Source organism: Myodes glareolus, chromosome 16 (assembly GCF_982192425.1).
Source record: "Myodes glareolus chromosome 16, mMyoGla1.1, whole genome shotgun sequence".
In the NCBI taxonomy this organism is placed as follows: domain Eukaryota; kingdom Metazoa; phylum Chordata; class Mammalia; order Rodentia; family Cricetidae; genus Myodes; species Myodes glareolus.
In genome coordinates this window covers 2,053,129-2,074,116 of record NC_142041.1, presented here as the reverse complement: position 1 = coordinate 2,074,116, position 20,988 = coordinate 2,053,129, and positions in this window count along the sequence as shown.

Below are 20,988 nucleotides of genomic sequence, written 5' to 3'. Positions count from 1 at the left end.
TGCCTTATACAAGACGGAAGCAAATGAAGCTGCAGCTGTCAGCCCTTGAGAATGTTGCTTTCATGCAGGTATTGCCATCTATCTGTTTCAGATGGAATTCAAAGGACTAGCTAACCAGAGTTATTTCTGACCCGAAGGATTATTGTATATCTTGACAATGAAACTTCTGTTCTGATTTTCAGATAAAAGACCCTTGAAGAATTTCCAAACAGCTTCACATAAGCCTCTGAATTTCAGGAGATTTTTCTACTGAATTAAACATTAGACACTTTTGATGTGTGGATTCTTTTCCCTCCAGTCTTCGAAAGAGCCTATGCTAAAATATTTAAGTCATAGCACAGGGTGTTAAAGTTAAGGAGAGAAAGCTTTTAAATCAAATTGGAGAATAATGAATTCAAGCTCAGGTTTGCTGCTGGATTCCTTTCAGATCTGTCACAGGGCTCAAGCTGGTGACCCTGTGGCAAAGGAGAAACCCAAAAGGTGGCGAGCAGCACCACAGTCTCCTTCTGCTGGAAGTCTTTACTCTTGCGCACATTTATGCATACCAAGGGTGTAGAAGTTATATAAATCTTCACATAGCTTGCATGTGCTTCTCGAGGATACGCAAGTATGATAGAACTCCCTTCTCTACCTCTCCTTAAATAATTAAATGCCACACTATTATAGTTTCAGAAATTCAATATGCAGTCTTATTTCCTTCCTAAATAACATATACCACATGTCCAGCATCCAGGAAAGTTGCAGGATATTTTACATAGTTCAAATAAACTAAAAATATTTTCCTTTAAAAATAACGTTTTCTTCAAACACATAATTGAAAATATCTTTTTACTGCTGAGTCATGACGTACATATCATCAATTCAGCCTTATTAAACACATGGTATATAGCATTAGCATAATTATTTAAGATAATCTCTATCTTGCAATATATTTTATTACATTAATCAAATACAAGGTTTAGGTAAACAGGAAGGGTATGGACAGCTCTGCAACAATTAATAAATGAAATGAGAGAGGTGATAGAGGTGAATTGGAAAGGGAATGAAAAAACAAAATTTCATAAAGTTGAATCAAAATTTACACTAAGGTCCATACACGTGTTGCTTACAAAAATGATTAACTTTTAATCTTTTACTTCATTATATATTCTTCTACTTAGTTTTATAAGTGAACTAATTCAAAAACATAGGTAGATAGGTTTCTGTCCTTCCACAGAAGCAAAATACTCTGAATAACAAATTTACTATTGCTGATAATTGGTGAAGATATATCAATTTCGTTCATTCAAATTTACCATTTATTACTGTATTTATTTGTTATATGGCCATAGGTAATCCTGGATTCTCTTATTTCAATATTTCACTTTGCATATTATACTCAATCAATTATATATTCTTATTATAACATAATGTAATACATAATATAATCATATACTTTGTAAAATATAATTGCAATGAGATGCTTAAGAATATGAAGAGTTGGAAGTTTTGCCCCAAAATAGATAAAGAGACCTGAGCATATACAAGTGAAATTCTTGAGAAGGAACGCATATTTTGCAACTTCAGCCAAAGTTATTTATAGTGGGGACTGCCAGACATAGATTTAGGAGACAAACAGTTTCATAAGCACAGTATAGTTCATGTGTGATACTGATCAACTCTGTCAATTTCTGTGTTGAATTAACACAGATATTTTTACATTTAATATAATTACAAACAGTTGCAAGGATAATTTATTTTTTTGTCACCTTCATTTTTATAGTCTCAACCCAGGCTGATTGGTGGATTGTTGGAGGCTTTTATAGTAGTTATATCTCCGTACTGCATTTAACAAACAACTGGTCATAATGTATTCATAATCAATGATTTTAAGTCCTCTAAAATTTTGCAAGCATGCCTCATTTTTGTCCCTTTATCTTGTTCTGCTTATAATAGCCTTGTACTCAGATTTTGTTTTGCATCCATGAGGGTCACAATAAACAATGGTTTGTCTTGTTTCCAACATAAAAGGGAACTCACAAAGTCAATGAGATAAAGAAAATTTCATTATGTTCACCTGAATTTATGTTTCTTACATTTTCCTGATATTCTAAGATTTCTTCTTTTATATTTTTCTTGGTGTTTCACCAACTTTTCATAGTTGTTACTTCAAGATAGTTTCAACTGCTGAATTTTTTTATTTTCGTTTCAGAAAATGGAGTCTTTATTTCTCCTTTATTTCTGAGGCATTTCCACTGATTGCAGGAGTTTGGGTCATCAGTAATCTTTTTTCCTCCCTCAATATTTGATAAATGATCAGTATCTTTCTTTTCTGAAAAGACACATTCTATTTTGACTTTGGTATTTGGCTTTGGTAGGTGATAATTTATTCTTCTCATTGTTGTCAGGATTTATTTTGTTTTTTGAGACATGATTAGCTTTATAGAACTTAATAAAAACTAAGAATTAAAGTTCAAGGTTTTCAACAGGAAACAAACCAGAGCAAATGAATCTATTGATCATTGCGTTTTCCCCCCCAAGGGTTTGAGTATAAATTATTACACCATATGCTATTTCAGGTTGATTCTCTTCAAAACATTTTGAATCATTGTGTTTTAGTATTTTTCTAATTTTGAGAAGTTTGAAGTCTATAATATTTGTTTTTTTTCTCAACCCTGCCATCTATTTATTTTCTTTCTGGAACTTTTTTAAAAAATGGATCTTAGACCTTCTACGGTATTAGAACAGTCCTCTGAGGTTTCTGTCCCTTTGTTTTTTCATCAGATTTCTCCATCAGCAATAATGAAACATAAACTTTGTGTTTTAAACTGTGTTATTTCTAATATTTGAGTCTGAAGTTCACTGAAGAGTCCCTTCCATTCTGCTTCAGTGTCCACAATGACTAAAAATTTATTACATTCTTCTGCTCCACAATTTCTATTATATGCTCCTTTGTGTTTTGTTCACTTTTCCTGAGATTTTCCACTCTATTGCTGAGACTCTGTGTTTTTACTTGTTTCAATATGTTAATGATGTATCATTGGAACATTTTATGATTAATATTTTTTTTAAAAAATAATTATCAGAATAATTCTAACACTGATATTATCTCACTGTTGGCAGTGGTTAATTGTTTTATATCATTTAGACTGAAATATTCTCATACCTCAATGTGATCAGTGATTTTTCTATTAAAACTTTGATATTGGTCAAACAAAAAAATATATTTGATATCAAAATTTCTCTGTATTGTGGAAGTCAGGATGTTCTGTTAAAGTTCATTGGCACCTGGAAGGAGTGAGAATCTCTTTAAACTGGGCACCACTTCTATTGAAAGGGAGAGAACCATAACAGCATCTTTTTGAACAATTGTTAATTTTTTTATAACTTTTTGGGCTATCCATCTCACAACTAATTAAAGCATTTCTTATTTTTACTTTGTTTTTCAATTTTTGTACTGAGCACTCTCAACCAGTCTGACATTTGCACTAACAAGATAGCTTGTACTTTCTGATATCTCCTTAGTTAACTTTTTGTTGTTGTTGTTTGATGGTTTCCCTCCATTGTTGTGGGAGTATCTTCCGCTGCCTCAGCCAATAGTCGCTGAAGCACGAGCCCACAGTGCGATTGGGAGCGCCTTCCACTCCATCAGCCAATAGCTGCTGAAATACCAGCCCACTGGTTCCAGTGCTTAATCCTGGCTCCTGCTTCCGGCTCCTGCTCCAGCGACTAGGCTCCCTTCCTGACAGTATATGGTGTATGTAAGTTTTACCCCCCAAAATAAATAACCCCTTAAAACATAACTGGTGTGGGATTGATTTGCCGATACTTGGCACCCAGCGTTTGGTTTAAGAACCGCCCCACCCCCCCACCCCCAGCTAGGCCTCTGGCTTGGCTACCTGTCGCCAGCACAGGGACACGGGGCCCAAAGCACTAGGCCTCTTTAGCAACAGCGCAGTGGCTATGTCACGACCCTCTGCATTGGGTTGAACAGAGCAGCAGGGCAGGAGAGCCTGGCTGGGGTAGGCCAGGCTGCCTTGTTTATTGGCTACTAGAAGCTCTCTGACCTTTTTTGATCTGTGAATTTAACCTCTGGATTTGAGTGTATATATTCTAGAGTTTACTTTCTGAATCAACGCCACTGCCATGTGGATTCAGGTGTGTCCCACCTCCTACTGGAAGGCAATGGTCATTACAGGTAAGATTTTTCTTTTCGGTTGAAAATAAATACATACATATAAGTACAATTTCTTTTGATTGAAAATGTCAGAAGATATTACTATCCAAAAGTTCAATGGATTTTTAATTGCGCTATGGAGGATATTCTGAAGGATGTCTCAGATATTCCTCTTACTTTGTTATTCCTGGGATGTGTTGCTTTTCTGGTGTTTGGCTATTTTTTAAGAAAGATACAGTCCTTACAGACTGAATCTACAATGCTGAGGGCAGAGATTATAACCTTAAGAACAATTCAGACTGATACCAACCTCCTCAAAAAAGAGTTTGGAGATTTCAAGGAAGAAACTAGATCAGAGTTTGGAGAGTTCAAGCAGGAGACTAGATCAGAGTTTGGAGTTTTCAAGCAGGAGACTAGATCAGAGTTTGGAGTTCTCAAGGAGGAGACTAGATCTTTGTTTGATATGATTCAGTCGACTGACCAAAATATCAAGAAGGTACAGTCTGATATTGCTTCTTTAGAAGGGAGCATCACTGCTCTGGAGGAGGGGACAACCAAAATGACTCGTAACCTCCAGTCCTTGACTGTAAGTGCTGAAACATTAGCTGAGAGGATTATAACCATTGAATGTGAAAATCGGACTTTATCAAAAGGGTATGATAGATTAATTGACAGGATTTCCATACAAGAAGGCACAGTACATGCTATGAGGATTATGTCCAAGGAGGATATCGTATCTCTAACGGACAAGCTCCACGCCTTAGAATTATCAATGAAGGCGATTGTGTCCAAGGAGGAAATAGTGTCTCTGATGGACAAGCTCCATGCCTTAGAATTGTTAATGAAGGCTTTGGAGCATAATACTGGACAGGAGATTCAGGACTTACAGAAGGTAATGGTGAGCAGATTTAATAAGATTGAGGAAATCATAGACTCTGACGAACAGGAGCAAAAGGTAGAAAGGCAACCTTCACCTCAAAAAACTCTCAGTCTACATAGAGTTATACCTGCCTTTCCAGTAATAACATCAGAAAAGATAACCGGCTCCAAAAACCCTGAAGTCATTAAAGAACATACATGGGAGCCTATATGTATGAATGATCTGAAAGAATTTAAACAAGCAATTGTGAATTATGGACTACATTCATCCTTTGTTAGGGAGATGTTAAAATCCTGGGCTCTGAGCAGCAGGGCCACCCCTCAAATTGGAACCAGCTCACGTCAGCTGTCCTCGAGAACGGACCTTTATGGCATTTCAAATGCCTATTCAAACAAGAGGCCAGACTTTTACAACAACAAGAATCAGCAAAAGGAATTGAGGTTTCTCTAGATCAAATTCTAGGGGAAGGATTTTACTCTGATCCTCAGGAAAAAGCTCTTTATGATGAAAATATTTTATCCATATGTGCTTTGGCTTATGAGAATGCCAATGTAGAATGCAAAAGGATCCTGGGGCCTTTAAAGCTCAGAACAGCGCCTTTGGATGAATGGGTTTTACATACAATGAATGTTGATACATTTGATTATGGCAATGAAACATGGGTGCAAGAAGCAATTTCCAAAGGTAAAAGGAGACATCAGATTACAAAATGCTTTCATTGTGGCAAAATGGGACACATGAAAAGGGACTGCAGACAATGGAATTCCAGGAATAATGCCTCTTCTAGGAATAACAGGAATAGGAGAACTCAGCCTTCAGGTTTATGTAGGAGATGTGGAAAGGGCAGGAAGAATGAATGTAGGTCAACAAGAGATAAACAGGGCAACCAGTTGCCATCGGGAAACTCAATAGGGGGCCTCTCAAAGGCCCCCATGGCGAATGTGGTCCAGTCATTTCCGATCACTGCAGAGAACATGCCTCTTCAGGGAAATTAGAATGCCCCATGGCTGCTGTTAAAAGCAATAACGGCCTGAAGGATGAGTTAAATGTGGTGAATGAATCAAGAAATCTAAGAGGACAAAGTAAACTAATATTCTGGCAGACTTCTATAAATGAACAAAGACCACAGCTAAGAGTATGTGTAAATGGCAAATTTATTACTGGCTTACTAGACACAGGTGCGGATGTAAGTATCATTACTCCAGAATCTTGGCATCCGCATTGGCCTCTTCAGGAGGTAGATATTCAGTTCTTAGGAATTGGAACCCTATCTCGAGTAAGACAAAGCACAAGATGGGTCAATTGTATAGGTCCAGATAGACAAATAGGAAAACTAAGGCCATATGTAGCAAATATTGCAGTGAATTTATGGGGCCGTGACCTATTGCAGCAATGGAATACCCAAATTAACATTCCTGCTGCTTCCAGAGTCTATTTTTCTGAGGACAATATTACAAGATATTACAGATGGCGGAAACCAGCCATTAGAGCTATACAAAAACACAACACAATTGATGGCCCTTCAGAGGTACCAACAGCCATGCCTCTAAAATGGTTGACTGAGAAACCAATATGGACTAATCAATGGCCTTTAGCTGAGGAAAAGTTACAGGCTTTAGAACAGCTGGTACAAGAGCAATTAGATGCTCGACATATAGAAGAATCTACCAGCCCTTGGAACTCTCCTGTGTTTGTTGTTAAGAAAAAATCTGGTAAATGGAGAATGGTGACAGATCTTAGAGTTATCAACAAGGTTATTCAACCTATGGGCCCTCTGCAATCTGGAATTCCTCTGCCCTCCCTGTTACCAAAGGGATGGCCTCTTATAGTTATTGATCGGAAAGATTGTTTCTTCACTATACCATTACAAGAAAAAGATAGAGAAAAGTTTGCCTTCACAGTGCCTACCTATAATAACTCTCAACCTGCAAGGAGGTACCAGTGGACCGTCCTCCCACAGGGAATGTTGAACTCTCCTACCCTGTACCAATATTTTGTAAGCCAACCATTGAAAATTATACGCAAAGAATTTCCTTAGTCCATAATATACCACTATATGGATGATATCCTGATATCTGATCAAAACAAAAACACCTTAGAAAGGCTGTTTGAAGAAATAAAAATAGTATTACCTAAATGGGGATTGCAAATTGCTCCTAAAAAAATTCAGAGAGGAGATTCTGTTAATTATTTAGGTTATAAAATAGGTTTACAAAGAATTAAGACTCAAAAGGCACAAATCAGGAGAGACTGGTTACAAACTCTTAATGACTTTCAAAGATTATTAGGAGACATTTCCAGTCTACGACCAGCTGTTGGGATAACACCTGATCTAGTAATTCATTTAAACAAAACCTTAGATGGTGACAAAGATTTGAATAGTCCCAGAGAGTTAACAGCTGAAGCAGAAAAGGAACTGATGATGGTTGAGGAAAAATTACAGGAGGCACATGTAGATAGGGTGTATCCAAATCTTAGTTGCATCCTAGTCATATTGACTTCCAGAATTTCTCCTACAGGAATTTTAATGCAGAGGGAAGATACTATTTTAGAATGGATATTTTTACCACACAAACCAAGTAAAAAATTAAAAACTTATGTGGAAAAAGTCTCTGAATTGATTATAAAAGGAAAATTGAGACTTCGTCAATTAGCAGGTATAGATCCAGCAGAAATTATAGTGCCTTTCACTGCTGATGAGATAAAAAAAAGTTGTGGGAAGACAATGAACCATGGCAAAGAGCTTGTGCTAATTTCTTGGGAGAAATCAATAACAATTACCCAAAAAGCAAGAGACTTAACTTTATAAAGAGAACTTCTTGGATCCTCCCTCGAATTGTCCGTGATGCACCAATAACCGGAGCCCATACATTTTATACCGATGCTAATAAATCAGGGAAAGCAGGTTACAAATCAGAAGAATTGAGTAAAGTGGAACAAAGTCCTTATGATTCTGTCCAGAAGGCAGAATTATATGCCATCCTTATGGTGCTTAGGGATTTTAAAGAACCTCTTAATATAATTACTGACTCACAATATGCAGAAAGAGTTATTTTGCATATTGAAACTGCTGAATTTATACCTGGTGATACAGAACTGACCTCATTGTTTATCCAGGTAAAAGACATGATCAGAAACAGGCTCTGCCCTATGTATATAACGCATATCCGATCCCATACGTGTCTGCCAGGTCCTATAGCACAAGGTAATGCAGATATTGATCAATTATTGATTGGTAGTGTGCTGCAGGCATCTGAATTTCATAAAAATCATCATGTCAATAGCAAAGGCTTGAAAAAAGAGTTTTCTATTACATGGCAACAAGCTAAGGAGATTGTAAAGAAATGCCCTACTTGTTCTTTTTATAACCAAACACCGTTGCCTGCAGGGACTAATCCAAAGGGTATTAAAAGAAATGAAATTTCGCAGATGGATGTGTTTCACTTTCCAGAATTTGGCAAATTAAAATATGTACATCACACCATTGACACTTATTCAGGCTTTCAGTGGGCAACTGCTTTAAGCTCAGAAAAAGCTGACTCAGTAATCACACATTTATTAGAAGTTATGGCCATTATGGGTATACCTGCACAAATAAAAACAGATAATGGTCCAGCTTATGTATCTAGGAAAATGAAATGATTTTTTGCTTATTATAATATTAAGCATGTTACAGGTATACCATACAATCCTACAGGTCAAGCAGTTATAGAAAGATCAAATTGTACTATAAAGGATATGCTAAACAAACAGAAAGGGACAAAAGATACCCCCAGAAATAGATTGCATAATGCTTTATTAACCTTGAATTTTCTTAATGCTAATGAGAAAGGAACAACAGCAGCAGAGAGACATTGGATAATGGAAAAAACTTCTGAACTAAACCAACCTGTTTATTTCAAAGACGTGCTGACCTCTCAATGGAGGCCAGAAGATGTGCTACGTTGGGGAAGGGGTTTTGCTCTTGTTTCCACAGGAGAAGAAAAATTGTGGATACCATCAAAATTAATAAAGGTTTGATTTGAAGAGGAGAAACCTCTTGGAAAGGAGAAATGACAGCTCATTCACAATGATGATATTCATACAGTTGGTAAGAAAAACATATAGAATGGGGCAAGGTTCTGTTCTTATCTCCACAGGAAAACACTGATCTTTGAAAAGTTCAAGGGACCCTGGATATCTGAATACTGACAGATGGAAAATAATGGCCCAATAGGGACTATCAAGAAAACTGAATAGGTTCTGTAAGTAAAATATACTAAATCATATTTCTAAATTTATAGAGCTGGTTTTAGAGTTGGACTCTGGCTCAGTCCCTCTCTAATTCCAAGTCTGTTGTTAAAAGAAAAACCCAGAGTTTCTGAAGTTTCTGTCTCATGTCAAGAGCCATGATATGGGACAGAAAGAAATATGAATTTAGAAAACATTTTTACTTTTCTTCATATCTATCATACCTTTCATTAAGTATATCTATCATGTCTTTCATTGAATATATGTATGTCTGTATATGTCTATATGATTAATGTTTAAGTTTTCCACAATGAACAATAAATTTTTCCTGCAGTGACATTTGAAGTTTCCAGGAAGAAGATGGGGCCCCATAACAACAACTCCACCTGGTTGATATGACATCATGATACTGATAGCGCTACTACAAGACCTGTTTTAAGTACCAGCTGCACAAGACGATTCCAACGTGGTTAGCTGAAATGATGCACATCTTGTACAACATTCTGGCCAGTCCTCCACAAAATACTCAGAGACTATTTGCAATTTTAAAAGACATTGATCTTGAAATTTAACCATCATTTTGCTTTCACAGGATCCCCCAGAATGAACGTCGCCCCCATGACAGCTGGAAGTAATTCTAGAGAACGACGTCCCCTTTCCCAGTAAAGTTTGTCCTTGGGTTTAGGGACATCATTTAGGGGTTGGTTATAATTAGTATAGGGTTGAGGGTTGGGGGAGGAATTTTATAAGTGCAGGAATCTTTAAAAAAAAAGAGGGATAATTGGATTATGGGATAATAGCTTTATACTTGTGAGTTACTGTTTTTAGACAAATATATTGGTATTGATTCTTATATATTGATACAAAGTTAAATTATGTTTACTATTTTATGCATGCATGCTTCTACCTCTGTTTAAAACATTTTATGTATTGACATATATATATATATTGTATTGATATATGTATATTTTACCATATTGCATTGTACACTCCTACCTCTGATTAAGATACTTATATATTGTTTATGTATTGATATATATATATTTACCATATTGCAATGTATACTTGCACATTGTTTATATTTGGAGGTCATATTGTCCCCATTTATTGCGCAGTTGTTTACTATCTCAGTCTTTAAGTTAGATAGATATTGAGAATTATATAGATCAATAGTCATCTAAGTTTGTCATTTATAATTAAACTAATCAGGTTCTTTAGATGCATAGAGATTATATTCAGTATAGATAGATAATCTTCAACCTCTTCAAAGAGCTGTAGAAAATGGCCTTTAATCTAATTCAGAGTTCTGTGGTAGGGAGACACAATCCTTCTTGGCAACAACGATCTATTCCCGAGAGAATGTTGAGCACCAAAGACACTCCACCTGAAGCCTTTCTTCTTGGCAGAACTGGCCTTTGAGTAAAGAAATGCCCATACCTCAACTACTGACAGAGTTACAGAATATCCGTAAATGGATAAAACAGGACTGTCATATCCTGCCAAGACAGGATAAGATAGTTTTGAAAAGTTCCTTGCCTTTGAAAATGGTATGTCAGTTACGTTAGGCCTTAGCCAAAGTTGGTTGCTTCAACGCTGAAAACATGACTTTGGGTGTTTGCCCAGGTAGCCAGTTGTCTCTGTGATTTGTTACATGTCCTGGAAGTTTGATTGCACTTTCTAATTACTCAGGTAACATTATTTCCCTTCTCAGATCTTTGATGGGATTGAAGATTATATAAACGTAGTTACTTTCCTTTCATGACTTGGCCAAGTTATTTATTATACAAGACTTTAGCTAGTTAGAATAGGATATTTGTACTTATTGTATATAATTGTGTAGGTTTGTACTTACTGTATATAATTTCGTAGTAGGCTTAGAACTCTCTTGCTTAAAGAAAAGGGGGAGGTGTTGTGGGAGTATCTTCCGCTGCCTCAGCCAATAGTCGCTGAAGCACGAGCCCACAGTGCAATGGGGAGCGCCTTCCACTCCATCAGCCAATAGCCGCTGAAATACCAGCCCACTGGGGCGTGGTATATTTCTCTTTTAAAAAGAGCCACAGATCCCGGATCAGGCTTTCTTGGTTCCAGCGCTTGGTCCCGGCTCCTGCTCCCGGCTTCTGCTCCCGGCTCTTGCTCCCGGCTCCTACTCCAGCGACTAGGCTCCCTTCCTGACGGTTTATGGTGTATGTAAGTTTTACCCCCCAAAATAAATAACCCCTTAAAACATAACTGGTGTGGGATTGATTCGCCAATACTCCATTTATATTTTATATCAGCACAAAGCCAGTGAAGAATTACTCTTTAAGCTTTTGATTGTCTGAGAATGTTTTTCTTCTTCTTTTTTTTTCTGTGTAGAGTATTCTTGGTGGAACATTTCTTTTCTTCCTTCAGTCTTATGCCCTAGCATATGGACTGTACTTTTACAAATACACATAGGTTCTTATTGTTCGATTAAGTAAAAATTATAAATATCATATATACATATATAATCAGTGATTTATTTCTATCTTGTTATTGAGAAAGAAGTATCAAAATTTCTAATCAGAATTTTTAATAAATGAATGTTAATAAATTAGTTTTTCTAGCCAGATCACAGGTTCCCCTCCATCCTTATTCTCCTCCAAGTCTCTCCCCCAACATCCCCTCTTCTTCCCATTCACTCCTCCGTCTTTCTCTTCAGAAAAGGGCTGGTCTCCTATATCTATCAGCCAGTCATAGCACAACAGGTGTTATAAGGTTGGCACCTTCTCTGCTTTTAGGCTGGGTGAGGCAATCCAGTATGAGGAAAACGTTTCAAAAGTAGTTAGCAGAGTCAGAAACAGCTGCTGCTCCCACTGGTAGGAGTCCTAGAGGGGGAAAAAGCTACACAACTGTAACATGTGTTCAGAGGGTCTAGGTCAGTCCCATGTGAGCTCTCTTGTTGGTTCAGTCCCTGTGAGCCACTATGATCTCAAGTTAATTGATTCTTTGGAATTTTTGTAGTGTACTTGTACCCACGTTTCCTATTATTCTTTCTTCCCCTCTTCCACAGGTTGTGGGTCTCTACATCTGTTTCCATCAGTTGTTCAGTGAGCTTGGCAATGATCAGAATATAGCACAATATCATTAGGAACAATATCATTGCCTTTTTGTTAACAGTCACGTTTGGTTCTATTCTATGTCTCTGGGTTGTTCAGCCTCTGAGTCTTGGCACTCGGGCAGTGTCAGGGGTGGGATCTCTCTTATGATATGGGTCTCAAGCTGAACCAGTCATTGGTTTGCCACTCACATAATTTCTGTGACACCACCTTGACCCCAGCATAAGTTGTGGGCAGGGCAAAGTTTAGGTCAAAAAATTATGTGCCTGCATTGGGGTCCCAATCCTTCTAATGGAAGTCTGGCCAGGTTGCAGGAGATTGCCAACTCAGGCTCTATATCTCTTACTGCTAGGAGTCTAAGATACGGTTACTCTTATCGATATCTGGTGGTTTCCATTGCACTAGGTTTCTATTTCATCCTGGAGAAACTCCCGATTCCAGGTGTCTCTCCCAGTACAACCTCCTTCCATCCTCCCCTCATCTGAACCCTTCTCTTCCCATGCCCACCCGCTCAATGAGACTCCTTCCCAACTGTGAAGTCTGTTCTATATCCCTTTCACAATGAGATTCATTTTTCTACCCTTCAGCTACCTTTATTACTTAGCTTCTTAGTATCTGTAGATAGTAGCATTGTTGTTCTTTACTTTACAGGTAATATCACCTAAAGTGAGTATACACTATGTTTATTTTTATGGGTTGCTTCACTCAGTATTATATTTTATAGTTCTATTCATTTGTCAAAAATTTTGAGTAATCCTCCATTGTGTAAATGTACCACATTTTCTTTATACACTCTTTAGCTGATAAACATCTAGTTTGCTTCCATTGTCTTGTTATTATGAGTAAAGATGCCATTAACAGAATTCAGCAAGTGTCTTTGTAATAGGGTACAGCATCTTTCGGAATTATGCCCAAGAGTGGTATAGTTCAGTATAGAGGTAAATTGATTCCAAGTTTTCTGAGAAACTGCCATATTGATTTCCAAAGTGGCTGTACAAGATTGCCCTACCATCAGCAATGAAAGAGTGTTCCTCCATGCTCCACACCTTCTCCAGAATGAGCTATCATATGTGTTAATGATCTTAGCCATTATGACATGTGTCAGGTGAAGTCTCAAAGTAGTTTTGACTTGCATTTTCCTGGTAGCTTAGGATGTTGAACATTTATTTCTTTAAGTGCTTCTCGGCCATTTGAGATTCCTCTGTTAAGGATTCTCTGTTTAAATATATACATCTTTTTTGTTTCTTTTTTCATTTCTTTTTTTGAGACAGGGTTTTCTGTGTGTATCTCTGGCTATACTAGAACTCACTTTGAAAGCCAGGCTGGCCTCAAACTCACAGAGATCCATCTGCCTTGGCCTCCTGAGATTTAGGATTAAAGATGTTTGCCACCATTGCCCAACAAATATATACCTCATTTTTAAATGGATTATTTGGTCAGGTGATATCTAGTTTCTTGAGTTCTTTACATATTTTGGAACTCATCCATCTGTCAGATGTGGGGTTGGTGAAGAACTTCTCTCATTCCATATACTGTCATTTTGTCATTTGTCCTTTGCATTACAAAAGATTATCAGTTTTATGATGTCCCATTTAATAACTGTTGATTTTTGTTTTTGATCAATGATGTTCTGATCAGGAAGTTGTCTCCAGTGTTAATGTGCATTCAGGGCTATTTTCTTTTCTACCAGGTTTAGTGCATCTGATTTTAAGTTGAGGTCTTTGATCCACTTGGACTTGAATTTTGTGCAGAATTTTAGATATGTATCCATTTGCAATCTTCTACAGGCTGACATCCAGTTATTCCATTACCATTTGTTGAACATGCTTTCTTTTTTTCCCATTGTATATTTCCAGCTTCTTTATAGACAATAAATGTCCATAGGTATGTGTATTTCAGTATGAGTTCTTGATTCAGTTCTATTGATCAACCTGTCTGTTCCTATGTCAATACCATGTAGTTTTTATTACTATTGCTCTGTATTATTATTTTAATTCAAGGATAGTAATAACTTCAGAAGTTCTTTTGTTTCATTGGATTGTTTTAGCTATCATTTTTTTCCATTTGAAGTTAAGTAGTTTTATTTCAAGTTTTGTAAATAATTATATTAGCAGACGTTTCCTACTCTGCCAGCAATTCCTAGATAAACATATTGAGGCTTATGTTAATTGCAACTGCTCAGCTAGTTCACTTTTTCTACTAGTTAACCCTTACACATGAATTAACCATATTTCTATCTATAGTTCGCCATATGACTTGTACCTTTTCTCAGTATGGCACTTTTATGGCCTCTCCGGAAGCCACTTGTTGGTTCCCAGATGCTCAGCCCCAAAATAATCACACAGAAACTATATCATTTTTTTATTTGCTAACTCTTACAAGTGGCCTTCCTCCTTACTATACTTCTCTGTGGTTGTCGGCATCCCTCTGACTCTGCTCTTCTCCTTGCCCTCATCCTTTGTTTGATTGCCTCACCTATGCTTATGGCCTGGATACAGGTCAATCAGTACTTTATTAAAACAATTTGAGTGTCAAATGTTTACAGTGTACCAGAGTATTAGTCCATATCATAATTGTGTTGAAATTTTGGTGGGATTTGCTTTGAATCTGTTCATTGCTTTTGGTAAGATGACCGCTTTTGGTATCTTCCAATCTGTGATCATGAGAGTTCTCTTTAATTTCTGATATCTTCTTCAATTTCCTACTTCAAAGACTGGAAGTTCTTGTAATACAAGTCTTTCATTTGCATAGTTAGAATTACTCTACGATATTTTACATTTTTTTGTGACTAATGGGAAGGGTATTGCTTCCCTAAATTCTTTCTCAGCTCATTTATCCTGTGTATATAGAAGAGCTTCTTATTTTTCTTTTACTTTATTTTGTGTCTAAACACTCCACTAAAGGTGTTTTTCATCTTTAGAAGTTTCCTGGTAGAATTTTTTGGGTCAGCTGACTGTCTTACTTGGTTCCCTAGAATTGGTTTGGTCTCAGGTAAACATGAAGTTTTCTTCAAGAGTTGTAGGTCAAAATATGATACTGGGGAGAGGTATGGTCTTGAATTATTGAGTGGGCTATAGAGAGTGTTAGTGGGCTGTGGGTGATGTCTTATCTGCACATCCTAGGACCAGCCTGGCCTCTGGTAAGGCTGCCATAGTTGTGATTCCATTTGATATTTAAATTATTTCTATATCTTTGCTTTTTTCTAATAGATCCTTAAATTATTTTTCTGTTTTCTTAAAATTAATTGAATTTCCTTGTAATTACTATCCCGTAGTTTGTGCTTACCTGTTAATATATGTGTTTTTAGTAATCTAATTTGGCCATTATGGGAGTTCATGATTTCTTGAAATATTTTGACACTTTCTATTAATGTAACTTAATATTGAAACCATCAACATTTTTTCTGTCTCCATAATTTAATTTTCATCAGCTTGTTTTACCTGAAATTCTTTGTTGGGTGCTTACTCTCCCTTAGTCTGCAGTCACTTCTTTATTTCATCAGGAAATGATACCCATTGTCTATGTTTACAGTGTGTCACTGTCTTGGTTTTTCACTTTTTCTTCTTGGGATCCTGATCCAACCCTGTGTTTGGCCTTAATCTTCAGCTTGTCTATTTTTTGATTGAATCAGAGACAAACTTCTAAATACAAATGAATTCCTTACACTTTCCCTTGTGCTGAGGTATGCCCAAACATCACATCCTTGGATGAATGCCTATGGTTAGATGTAGTCCTCAGAACGCTTCTAAGACTCACCTTAGAAGGAACCACTCCAGGCCCCTGTGCCATTCTTCTCACCAAACAGTGCTACTAAACTGAGTCTCATTCAAGACCATTGTAGCTAAGTCTTTGTTTAATTACAAAGACCAAACTACTATGGGAAAAGCTATGGTTGATATGGATCATTGACCAAGACCACTAATATGGACTGGACCCTCCAGCTCAAGTACTAATTAAGAAAATGCCCTACAGGGCAATCTTATGGATGCATTTTCTCAATTGAAGTTTCTTTTTCTTGGATGACTTTTGCTTGTGTCAAGTTGACATAAAATTATTCAGCACATATTCCAAGAAAAATACCCTTTAGGCTTAGTAAGGAATCAGCAAGTCGTGCCTTCAAGAGTTGGACTCAGAAGTAGAAGACAGGTTCCTTAGCAAAGAGGAAAATGTCTCTGGACCATTACAGTTCAGTTTGTGAATCATAGAGATATATGGAGTTTTACAACAGAAATCTAGAATGTATTGACTTTTTTTAAATTACCTTTCTATACTATTATAAATTGATTAAACAATACAGCAAACACAGTGACCATGAATTACTTTCATCTGGCCAAGGGATGATTTTTTAAAATGATTATTTATCCAAGTTTTCTTAAAAGCAGTTATAAACTGATCAATGTACAGAGTGTCTCTGTCAATTTGTATTCCTTCATCATCATAGGAAATGTATACGTCCATTTCTTGCAATTCTGAGCAGATAGTAATTGTTCTTTAGGTACAAACTCTCTGAATTCCTCTGTCATGGCACAAATAAAACTCCCTTGAGTGAAAAATCTTCTACTCTACTATAAAATACAGGACCCATGATACCGAGTGCTAGAGATATAATTAAGGTCAATTGAGATGAACAATAAATGTAAAATATGTATCAAAATTTGAAGTGTTTCTGCAATGGAAAGTAAAGTATATTATTAATATTTTACTTTAAGAAAATAATTACTTCAAGCTGAAATGATAGTTTTTAGAAAAAGCTGGGAAAATAAATATATTTTGTGGCACTTGTTTCAAAGGGTTTAGGAAACATTGCATTATATTTCTGTTCCACTGTGCTACTCTGGGGAAGCTGTTCAATAAACTCTGTATAAGTGTAACAAGCAATAGATAAATGAATAAATATTGTATGAACTCTTGAATGGTTAAATTCAGAGATGAATGTATATATATATATATGCATATTTATAATTATGTAAAATACAAAGAGCAATTAATTAGAGAAAAGATGCCTTTACTTATCTACAAGTTGCTTCAATGATAGAATTTATCGATGATTTTTCATTCTCCATGTGTTTATTTAGAGTAGATTTGGAAATGTTGAAGCAAAACATGAGTCTATTTAAAATGTCAAATAAATACAGTAAAACAGCCTTTCCTAAATAAAATTTACGAATGTAGAATTTCACCAGTATATGTGAGAATGTCTCCATTTCTGTAATCTTGACATGATTTCTCTATTTCAGAAGTAGTTGTAAAGGTGATAAGTGGATGAGTTAAATTTTCTTCTCTCACATTTCACATGGTTCTTAACCCCAGGAGCTCATGGTTTAATCTCGTTTGGATATGGGGTTTTTGACAACGTGGTTACTTGGGGTAAGAGTTCATGTAGTTCAGATCATTCCTATGAAAACATCTTAATGTCTGTACAGTCTGTTCTCAGTTCAGTAGTTGATTGTTTCCTACTTTGGTAAACACCTGCTAGGTGTTAGAGGATATAAAATCATCCTGTCTTCATTTTCCTTGCATTTAAATATTGATCGGACACACTGTAATACAACCACAATACTTGATACCACAATTATTTTCTACTCCATTCTATGCTCCAACTTCATGGTGGTAGCAACATTTCTATCTCATTTATCACCATGTGTATTAATGGTGTGTAATACTCTTTGTGAGACATACTGAAACATGCCACATTATAAAAGTTATTTATTGAAGACAGTGATACATTTATAATTATTTTAATCTGCTATCAAGTATACTGACTAAATTTAAGGCAAAGTATTATGTGCCTAGAGCTCAGGCTTTATTTACCACACCTAAAATCTAGTACATATTAGAGGCCCAAATATAAGTGTGTGCATGTCTAAAATATAAATATTGGATTTTGATGGAGGAGGATTAACTGTCTATGTGTTACTTTCATTGGTTAATAAAGAAACTGCCTTGGCTTTTGATAGGACAGCAGCTTAGATAGGTGGAGTAGACAGAACAGAATTGTGGGAGAAAGAAAGCAGAGGCAGGCAGTGACTCTCCTCTCTGAGACAGCTGCAGGTTAGAATCCTCCTGGTAAGCCACCACCTCGTGGTGCTACACAGATTATTAGAAATGGGTTAGACCAATATGTAAGAGTTAGCCAATAAGAGGCTACAGATAATGGGCTGGGCAGTATTTAAAAGAATACAGTTTCCATGTAATTATTTTGGGTAAAGCTAGCTGGGCGGAAATGCAGCCCACCGCTCCTTTTACAGGGTTTTATTGACAATTATCTTACATTTTTGAGTAACTTTGTGGTTACAATAAGAAATTTTCCCTATAGGTTTATGTATCTGAACACTTGTTCATCGTTTATTAGCACGGTTTGGAAAGTAGGATTTCTCAGGAGATGTTTTTGCCACATTTTTCACAGGTTTGAGGGTTTATAACATGGACCCTCTTCTTGTTTCCTGACTAAAAGTCATACTCAATTTCCTGTGGCCATGCCTTTCCTGCCATAACCATCTGTATCCTCCCTGAAACTATAGTTCAAAATAAACTCTCTCTTTCCTAACTTGTGCTAGGTAGATTGCATTATCAAAGCAACAGAAAAACAATCAACACAATAAATGACAAAGAGGAACATGAACACTCTCCTACCTCATATATAGTGATCTGCTATAGCAAAATATACAATTTTAAAAAATAAGAACTCAAATTACAATAAGTTTAAATTAAATGTAATCAGTTGGTATCCTGCATTTCTTACTATTATCACAACTCAAGGAAGGATGCTTAGATAGTGATCCCAGGGGATACATAAGGAAGTTTTCAGGATTGCTGTGAGACTATTGCAAGCTGTGTTTGGTTCGATGTCTACCATGGTGTTTAATATCATGAGCTAATAGCAAAGTGCTGCTGGGAGGTAATGTGAAGACCAGATGAAACCACCTAGGAGTGTGACAAAGAATACCATATGTCAAAATTTCCGTCCGTTTATGAAAATACCATGATTTTGAAAGCAGAATGAGATTGCCAGACATTTTGCTTTGCAAATTCATGGGATCTAAATCGAGAGTGGGGTATGGATGAAGGAGAATACTTATGTACAAAAGTAATTATTTCAGAGGACTGCAAAAGTGTCTTTAAGGAACTGGGAATACCAATGATTCTGCCACAAAGAGTTTTTGTCTCCCACAAAGGAAGCAGTGGTTCTGATATTGACAACAGGCTGTTATTTTCCTTTTATTTCCAGTCATGGAGCAGAAGCCATTTTTCTTGGGCATAGAGTGGCAGTTCTCAACTGGGGGACCAAAGATGCCTTTACAGGGGTCACATAACAGATATACTACAGACCAAATGTCTACACTATGATTCATAACAGTAGCAAAATTACAGTTATGATGTAGCAACCAAAATAATTTATGGTTGCGGCTCACTACAACATAAGGATCTATATTAACAGTTTGCAGCTTTAATGAGGTTGAGAACACTTTTTTTGAGGAATCCTTTAGACATAACCATACTTTTAGTAACAGAAATGATGCCCTGTTTTTCCTAATGCTCATTTTTCATATTTATATTTCAATGAAAAAATATGGTTGAAGTGGTTGTTCATAGTAAAAAATATGTGATCAGAAAAAAGACAATGAGGTTTGTGTATCAGTGGCTAACTGAAAAAGTTATCATTCCAGGCTCTGAGTAATATCATGCTTGTCACCTACTCCATACTGGTTGTAGATAAATTTATGTTTTCATACTCAATTGTGTCAGTATTGATCCCCCTCTATCTGTCTGTTAAATTATTTGAAAACAATGCCAGAAAAGTTTTTAAATATTTTGAGGACAATAAGGTTTAAATGCAACTTAGTATATGCCAAACTTGTTAGAATAAGAATAAATCATAATTGTGAGTCTTTGCAAAGTAAGCTAGCATCTATATAATGACACATCCACCAGAAAAGAGACAGATGGAAAAAGACTTTGTAAGCAACACCAGTACAGTAGTTTGGCCTTATGTAAATGACCAATCTCTCCTTTGGAATCATATTTTTTTAAATTTATGTATTGAGAGAAACAAATATTTTTATAATTAATGTTATTAAAAGTAAACAAAGATGTGAAAACTTCCTATTTCACTGTTGACTTTGCATGTAACTTGGAAAAATAAGTGGGACATTGAATGGTAGCTTGGCTTTGGGTTACACATGATAATAATAAAAGTATAGATGTGTGAGCTATCAGAGTACACATCTTAAGAATTAAAAAAGTATTACTATGTATATGATTTCTTAAAGAATAGAGTTTGATTAAAATACTGAAAATGTGTAAAGCTATTTATTATAAAATATCATACCACAAATTTAAATTTAAAACTTTAAAATAAAAAGACAGACCAGAGGCATAGTATTCTTTATCTTTCATCATGAACAACAAAATCTCAGTAATTGTTTTAATTCCATCAACCTTAATTAGGCAAATCACTTAAAATTATTTAAAAAGATGGTGGGATATGAGCCTAGTTTCCTAACTAAAATGGAGAACACAGACACTGCAAACTTGATAGTCATTTATAACCACAAAGGCACTTCAAATACTTTGTCACACAATAAAAAAGAAAACAAAGGAATGTGCCATTCATGTTCTCTAAATTTCGGACTGAACTTTGTGGA